This window comes from Thermobia domestica, chromosome 18, assembly GCF_964235325.1.
Source record: "Thermobia domestica chromosome 18, izTheDome1.hap1.1, whole genome shotgun sequence".
Taxonomy (NCBI): domain Eukaryota; kingdom Metazoa; phylum Arthropoda; class Insecta; order Zygentoma; family Lepismatidae; genus Thermobia; species Thermobia domestica.
Window position 1 is genome coordinate 144,893,232 of NC_137471.1, and position 8,880 is coordinate 144,902,111.

An 8,880-nucleotide genomic window follows, 5' to 3' on the forward strand; every position below is an offset into this window, starting at 1 on the left:
ACTTCATATTTATCTTTCTCATTACCATCTTTACCACACCATCTTGCAGGCTCCCGCCCACAAATTAGCATCAACGATCAGGTTCTGCGTCTCCTCAACTGCATCCATAAGCAGTATAATACCACCAAGCCATCCTGTCTGTACTCTTTAATTTAAAGAAGGCATTTTTTTGACATGTAGTGTTAGGGTTTGCTTTCAAAACTGCTACATTTTCGCCTTCTAATCGCATATATCCGTTTTATTTAAAATTTCTTGTTTGGCCACCGTACTTACGAATACATTAATCAACAGTAATATCAAACCATATTTATGCACTCAGGCATATCTAAGGCTCTTTACTTTCACCCTCTTTATATCTACTTTATGTTGTTGACATGCCTCTTCCCCCACAAAATATTCAGTTATTTCCATACGCTGATGATACAACTTTTCTTGCAATTTGCCGTATTATTCACTAAGTAAACAACGCCTTACAACCAACAATACACACTTTTGTTCTTTGGTGCAATAAACGGCGACTGAAATCCAATGCTGCTAAAACCCAAACTACAGTTTCTGCCTCCTAAGAAACGCTCCAGATTTCACAGTAATTCACACTTACTTCCATCACTCTTAACGACAACCGTCTTAGAATCTCCGAAACCATTAATACTTAAAACTCACCATAGATAGATACCTCAGATGGAATACTATGTCCAGGACATCAACAAAAAGGCATATAATCGACTAAATATATTGAAACTACTATCTCGCACAACCTGGAGTATTTCTGCAAAACTACTCTTAAGCACATATATAGTCATCCTTCGACCTGTGCTTAGTTACGGCCATACCGTTAGGTTTTGGCAGCCTCCCCCTTTTTTATCAAAAACTTAAGTTTCTCGAAGATCACAAACTCAGAATTCTATACCACATCAAACTTCCGAGCTCTGCTCCAGAGCTCTATGCTCGCGTGACTTTTCCATACATTTAGTTAAATGTAAAAAAACCTTGCCTCAAATACGTCCGGAATGCTCAATCCTCATCATCCACTCCTCTCCGATTCCATCAACGCCCATATCAATTTTTATATCGTTCACAGCATCAGTCATTCTACCTCTTCCTCCTCTTTACAATGTATCATTATTCCTTACCACCGAATCATCAAGATCTTCCGCTCATCAGAAAGTTTCTTCTCTATCACCTTCCGCACAATATCATACAATCATATTCTACACAATAATTCCTTTGTCACTAACAGAGTTTTCCATTTCCTTTGCTTAATGCTTCAAGCAGCCCCCAAGGCAGAAGAATAACCTATATCCGTCATTTTACAATATCTTATAGTTTGTCTCTTCCAAAAAAAACCTCATCTCATAGATATTTCACTCATCGACCCAATATGATGAAATGTAAATCCAAATACTTTCATCATGATGTCTATAATTCATTGTACAATCTCCTTTCTCCACCGTCATTATGATTACGATTGTAAATACCGTAATGTTCTATTTACTTACGTTATTTATGACATAAAGTTATTATAAAATGTCGAAAATCACTTAGACCATGTCTAACTCCTTTCTCGCTATACCCTTGATTTCTCTTTCCCCCGTGGAGAGCATAACCCTCGAGCGGGTGGTTAGCTAAAACAATCATGCGTCATACCTTTACGTTATAATTTCACTTACGATGTTATTTCTAAATGGTGTTTCATAGGTAATTTGTGTCTTGAAGCAACGTAGAGTTCTTTGTTTTATACTTTTATCACAAGACTGAAGTCGCTGTGAAACCGAAAGTAAAATTTTGCTCAAATATATACCCCGTTGGCACTTTCAGATAATGAAATTTTTATAAAATTCCGTATCAGGGAGCCAACAAAAATATAGGGGAAAAGTGTGAGGTTTGGGAAAGTTGGAGATGTGGGAGAGTGATATATCTCTCTGGTGATTTGCGTTAAGTCATAGTGGTTGCTAGCAGATCTGGTGGAAACATTTAAAGAGCATTGCTACCAGGTTCAGAACGTCCACAAGGTTTTAGAAGCAAAGACAAATTTTCCTTCACCCCTGATAACTATTATGTGAGATGTATATTTAAAAAATTTGAGAATATGAAGAGGTAGTAGAGAATTTAATAAAAAAGTAGAGAGTTAGGTATTGAAAGTATATTTAGAACATTTTTGTATCATTCTAATACCAGAGTTCGTGGCTTTATAGTGACAGTAGTAAAAGTGGGTATACAGGGAGCATTATGGCATGATGAATTAAGGAGGATTGGGACACTGTCCCACTCCTTTCTACACACAAGTGTGAAAACATTAGGTAGCTTTATTATAATTCCTGTGTTTCCGCTTGGCTAACGCTATATTTATTTAGTATTTTTCACAATTGTTTCAGAAAAATGCCACGCAAGTGGAAGAAGATAAACCTAGACTACATACAAACAGCAAACAGTGATATTCTGCAAGCCGTAAAGATAGTAATAGAGAAAAAGAAGAGTATACGAGAGGTAGCAAGAGAACACAACATATCGAAATCAGCCTTTGCTAGACATATTAAAAAGTACAAGGAAGACTGAAATAGAGATACTGTAATATTTCAAGAAAATCTTTTTGTGGGAAACTCTCCTTAGTGCAAGTAAGATGAACTATGTGCTTAGAACAAGGCGCGGACGAACTTTGACTCACGCATACGAAAATTCCTTGAAGAAGAATATGCCGGAATCTTAAACTGTGCAGAAAAGTGCGGAATATGGCTGGCTTAATGGCTTTAGTTATCACTGCGATCTCTGGAATCAAAAGTTTATCAAGAAGTACCAGCTTCAATAAGCAGACTTTTTGAACAATTTGAAGTTAGCATATGAGAAATGTAACTTCACTTTGAAGTGTTCTTTTAACTGTGATCAAACTGGATTTCGTACCGTACACACAACGCCACGTGTGATATTTTCACGAGGACAGAAACAAGTCGGATAGGTAACTTGAGCGAAAGGTGCTGAACAAGTGACAGTCCTATGTACCTTCAATGCAGTTAGGAATAGCATTCCTCCAGTTTTTCTATATTCGAGAGTAGGGTACAAGGATTTCTTCCTGAAGAAAATACCACCTCATAGCTTGACATTAGCAAGGATCACTGGATGGATGATTGCTGATATATTTGGTGTTTGTTTAGAACACATTAACAAAATTTCAAATTTTTGAAAGAAAATCCAATCATATTGCTCCTCTAACACCACGAAACCACGTAAATATCATTGAAGTAGAGAATGCTTACCAAAAGGCGTGTTATGAACGTTTTCTTCGAATTGAGGTCACAAAATGCAACTGTTGGAAGTTTCGGTTTGTGGACCTCTGAAGACCCATTACAATCGGGTGTACAATGACTGACTGATTAATAATCCAAGAAAAAAACTATTTCTCTTCGTTCTAATGATGAGTTTATAGGACGGGTATACCCCTGTGCTACGACACAATAGAATATCGTATCTGAATTTTAAAAAAAGGCTGTAAAATACCCTTTCAACAGTGTTCCTTTTACAGAAGACTAATACCTGATATCTTCAGTAAATGACCGTCCAAATCCCTCGTTGAACAGAAACGCACCGTCTCACCAACGAAAATTATAGACAACCTTACCGCACGGAATATTGCTGGCACATCTGAGGGTATGGACAATGGGTCATCAGAGCTTCTGCCTGAAAGCTCGCTTACATTAGCTATCCAAGAAACTACGTTTGTTATATTTTGGAGCAATATCTTCCTCTACGTTAGTAACCACTCAGAATATCCGTCCTTATCCGAAGGCTGCCTACCCCTCTTAATAAAACCAACAGTGGGAAAAAGAGTAGTGGTCGAACAAGAATACTAACAGCAACTGCAGAAAAGATGAAACCAAACAAGAAGGTTTTGCAAAGCTAAAGCGAAAGAGATGTCGGTATTAGAATTCATTTACAACAGGTAATAGGAAGGTTGATACAAATTCAGAGTCCTCAATCAAAGATAGTATTTTCCCTCGAGAACACTGTGTTGATATATCCTTTAGTAATTCTGTTAGTGATGTAGATCTATCAATGAACGAAATAGGATGGGAAAACATTAATGTGAATGTTGAAAACAGTAATATTATACTTCTTAAATTTTACATCAAAAAGTGTGTAGTGTATTATGTAGGAATTGTCTAAAATGTTTAGAGCAGTGGATGCGAAGTGAAAAGGATGCGTAACAAAGAAGGATGTTCTAAATTTGTTTCTCGTAAACAGCAGATACTAGTTCGGTTGAGCTTCAAAATATAAATCTGAAATTAACTTATCCTCTCATGGGTAAGGTAACAGTACGTGTGCAGTCTTCGTATTCGTTTTGCCTTAACCTTTATGCATATAACATCCATTAAACAGTAACCTTTATAATAGAGATTATTCTTGTCCTCATGTAGTTCAATTAATTTCATATTCGCTGTATACTGTCCCAGAAAAGTCGAACTCGACTACGATAACGTGTGCATTGCTTTGTTGGCGTATTTTCTTTTCTTTTTAATACTAATTTTCGGCTTTAACCCTATTTTTGGATTTAATAAAAAAAAGCAAAATTAATGTCACACAGGAAAGTGGTAAGATGCCTGCTTACCTTTATTGGCAGAACTATTATTCTCAAACTGAAATATTTAGAAGGATGATAGCGTAGTACACAATGTTGTTTAATCACTTTCAGTATAGCAATATATTATACTGTATTTCTTGCCACTTTGCTTTATTTCTGAATATCATTTCATTCTGTCCCATTCCTCTCTAGGGTCTACAGGAACGAGACAATTCGGGTAGTGCCTAAAAGAATTCAATATTTTCAGAGTACTTCAACTTAAAACGCAGTTAGTTTATATATATATATATATATACAGAGTGAATCAAAAGTCTAGACACGGTGGAATAACTCAAGAACTTAACTTTGAATCGAAAAACAAAAAAACACGTGTTTAGCAGTGTTGGGAAGTAACGTAACGCAAGTAACGCGTTACTTGTAACGCGTTACTTTTTAAGTAACGTTTCCTAGTAACGCGTTACATTTTTTCCAAAGTAACTGTAACGGTAACGCGTTACAAATTTTTAAGTAACGTACCTAGTTTGCGTTACTTTTTTCGCGTTACATTTCGGATGAGTAACTACAACATATGTATATACTTGTTTTAGGAAACAAATGTTTCTTTCCTGTAAATGAATTTCTCAGAATGAAACAATCGAGCATGAACTATGTATGTCAGTGACCAACAGTCACAGACACACAGAGAAACAGATAAGTTCGTAATGCCAGTTGCTGCTTTTTGAAGATGAGGACAACCTTAGGGAAATCAAGTGTACTGATTGCAAGCACCCGGAAGATTTTGTCGTAGATTTTGACAGCTCCAAATCAATACATTTAGTGAGTGAACTATTAGTGCAATGATACCGGTAGTCTATTTTACTTTGATTGGTGTTGTTTTTATAAAGATGGAGAACGAAAATATTTTACCGATCGAACATTTTACTCAGCTCTTAAGAATACTTTCTTCTTAAGAGCTGAAGATGATGGTGGACAGAATTTAAAAGTAAAGTGTCTGAAGTGCCCCGGCGGAAAATATTTATCAACAACTAGGGTGCCATAATTAACGATTTACAGTAAGGGGTTAATATGAATAAACTGTGTTCTGATGAGCAGGCCTACTTTATTACTAGAAAATAGTTTGCTGATGGTATGTAATATTGGAGTTCTTTCAGATCAGTTGCTTATCCTAGAGTCCCGTTGATTATAGAGTAGTGTAATATTTCTCTATATTCTTTATTTTCAATTTTACTAGTTTACCAGAATAATAATAAGCAACCATTTTTTTCTAACGCTAAGGGATGAGCACAAGTCAAGCTAAAATTCGACTCGAATCGAATTCAAGTCGAGTTTCGAGTCATGTCAAGGGTAATATCCTCGAGTCGAGTTCCGAGCCGATTCAGTTTTTCGCGTCGAGTTTCGAGTCCAGTCGAGATTGATAAATGTCTCATTCGTTTTAAGCCGTCTTGAAATCTAAGCTAAACAGTAATATGGAATACTTTTAGTGTTGCTCACGAGAGGAGACACTGCTTGCATCTCGTCTCGTCTCGATAACGAAACCACAAGAGATTTTTTATAACAAGCTCAGCTCGGCTCGGCTCAACTGAGAAGATGGTTCGAGCAGGCTCACTTGGGGTGAACCATTGGCTCGGGCTGGCTTGGTAGGGATGAGCCATTTGCTCGGTTCGGTTCAACTGAGCCGAGGGCTCTGGCCGAGTCGGTTTTGTGAGCTGTTGGCTCGGCTCACTTCTCGATTCGGGTCGATAGTGAATGAGCTGTAAGCCGAGCTGCTCGAGTCATTGACAATTCTAAACCCAGGCCAAGCAGTTTTGAAGATACTTGGCCAGTGTCCTATAAGTTTTAACAGTGTTTGGCTCGAGCCCGAATACTCAAAACCCTCAACTCAAATTCAGAAGCTCGTGAACAATGTCCTTGACTCCTAGACTTCACGGCTACCGAGGTTGGCAATCAACTAGTTTTTTAGTATTCAAATACAAACCGCCTATCTTTCTTTTTATATACAATGTTGTTATAATAATAATAATAATAATAATAATAATAATAATAATAATAATAATAATAATAATAATAATAATAATAATAATAAGTAGTAGTAGTAGTAGTAGTAGTGTAATTGATAATAATTACACTGTCTATGTAATATAGTTGAAGAATGTACTCGGAACTACACACCGGATTTGGCTCGAGTTGACTCGAAACTCGACCCCAATTCAAGTCGAGCTGGAGAAAATTTTTCGAGTCGAATTCTCGGGTCGAGCTCAAAGATGTCTGTTTCTAGTCGAATCGAGTGTCAAAGAAAACTCGCTCGTGTCCATCCCTACGAGTAACGCAGTATGGCATTTTATCAATGTTACATTATATGAAAATGTTCATATATCAAGTAAAAATTTGTCCTTGCATTTACATAAAGCGATTCAGAACGTGCAGTAATAATAATAATAATAATAATAATAATAATAATAATAATAATAATAATAATAATAGCGATAGTAATAGTAGTACGGAAAATTGAAGCCATATTTTTTGACATTTTTAAAGTTTCGGACCTAAAAGTAACGCGTTAGTAACGCGTTACTTTCGAAGTAAAGTAATAGTTACTTTTTTGGGGCAAGTAACGCGTTACTAACGCGTTACATTTTATGGGAAAGTAAAGTAACTTGTAACGCGTTACATTTTTACTAGTAACTTACCCAACACTGGTGTTTAGTAATATTAAAAAACTATCTGGCGAAATCAAACTTGAATTTCTAGACCCACCCTCTGCGGCTGGGGTGGGGTCAACCTTGAAATTTCAATTTCAAATGGAAACCCCAATTTTTGATTGCAGATTTGGATTCTGCGGCCCAAGTTATGTAAGGTTTCATCAACACTTTTCCGTCGATGCATAATATGGCGCTATAATCGGCGAAAGTAAATTATCTGTTTGGGATAAAAAAGAAAAACATTTTGCTGTTAGACCGACAATTGTTACTAACAGTTCCGTCACCGTTAAGGAGCTGCCACTTATAAACGAATCGTTCAAGTGAACGTCGCTTTAGCGTGTGAATGAACGAACGAGCAATGCATCCCAATGTTGCAATCCCATGTCATGTGTCACTAAACGTGTTATAATTCACACATACATACATTGCATGTGAGAAGAGAAAACAATAATGAAACGAATACACACACACACACACACACACACACACACACACACACATACACACACACATACACACACACACACACACACACACACAGGTATCACTTCTTGTACAAATACTCCACTATAATACGGAAATTACAGGTTACGCCTATAACCTTCGTCATGTCTATCCCGAACAAAAGGTCGATCAACGTACTTAAGAGGCCTCCATGCCTCGAAATTAAGGTGGTGCCATACATACGTATTGAAATGTGCACTCTGTTCACACAATGATCTTTAATAGTAACTCCTTTAGTTTTGAAATTATATTGGAACGGCATAATCAAATCTTGTCTAGGGTCCGATGTGATCAATTTGTTGATGACACATTATAGACATTTAAAAATTAAAGGATGTAAGGATTAAAAAGAAAAAGAAAAAATACTACAACAGACTACTACTACTACCACTACTACTGCTATTAGTACTACTACAATACTACTACCACTACAACTATTACTACTAATGGTAGATTTATTACTACTACTACAGCTGCTACTAGTTCAAGTACTATTACTACTACAACTAATGCTATAATTCCTATTACTACTGATACTACTACTACTACTAGCAGGTAATATAACATGCCATAATAATAATAATAACAAGAAGAAGAAAAGAAAGAATTCGATAATATCAACTATCTAAAACTATGCGAGACCGCGAGCAGTATCGTGAGACTACTCGTACAAGTCAGCCGAAACGATGGCGAAAATCTTCATGATGCCGTCGCTTCGGGGGACGATGTCCTGCCACTGCTAGGCCGAAGACAACCGTCTGTCTCATAGCTGCCGTTCCTGAACAGCGGCGGGCCGTTACGGTGTCCGCTGCCAAGCCGACAAATAGGCAGCCGCTTTTGAACCAGCACTAGCTCACCCTTTTCGCTACTGCCACCCAATAACCGACGACGGTCGGACGATCTTCGTCGGCAATTGTTCATGGGGAACGTCTCGGTTCCTAAACCTAATAGAAGTTCTGATACCACTTTCAACTGTAGGTCCACTCTCTCGCGTCCCACTGCGGAAAAGGAACGATAAACACCCTAACGAACCCAATAGTCACACATTTTATTTTGTTTTTTGGTCGCATATATACTTATTTCACAATGTCCAAGGCATTGAAG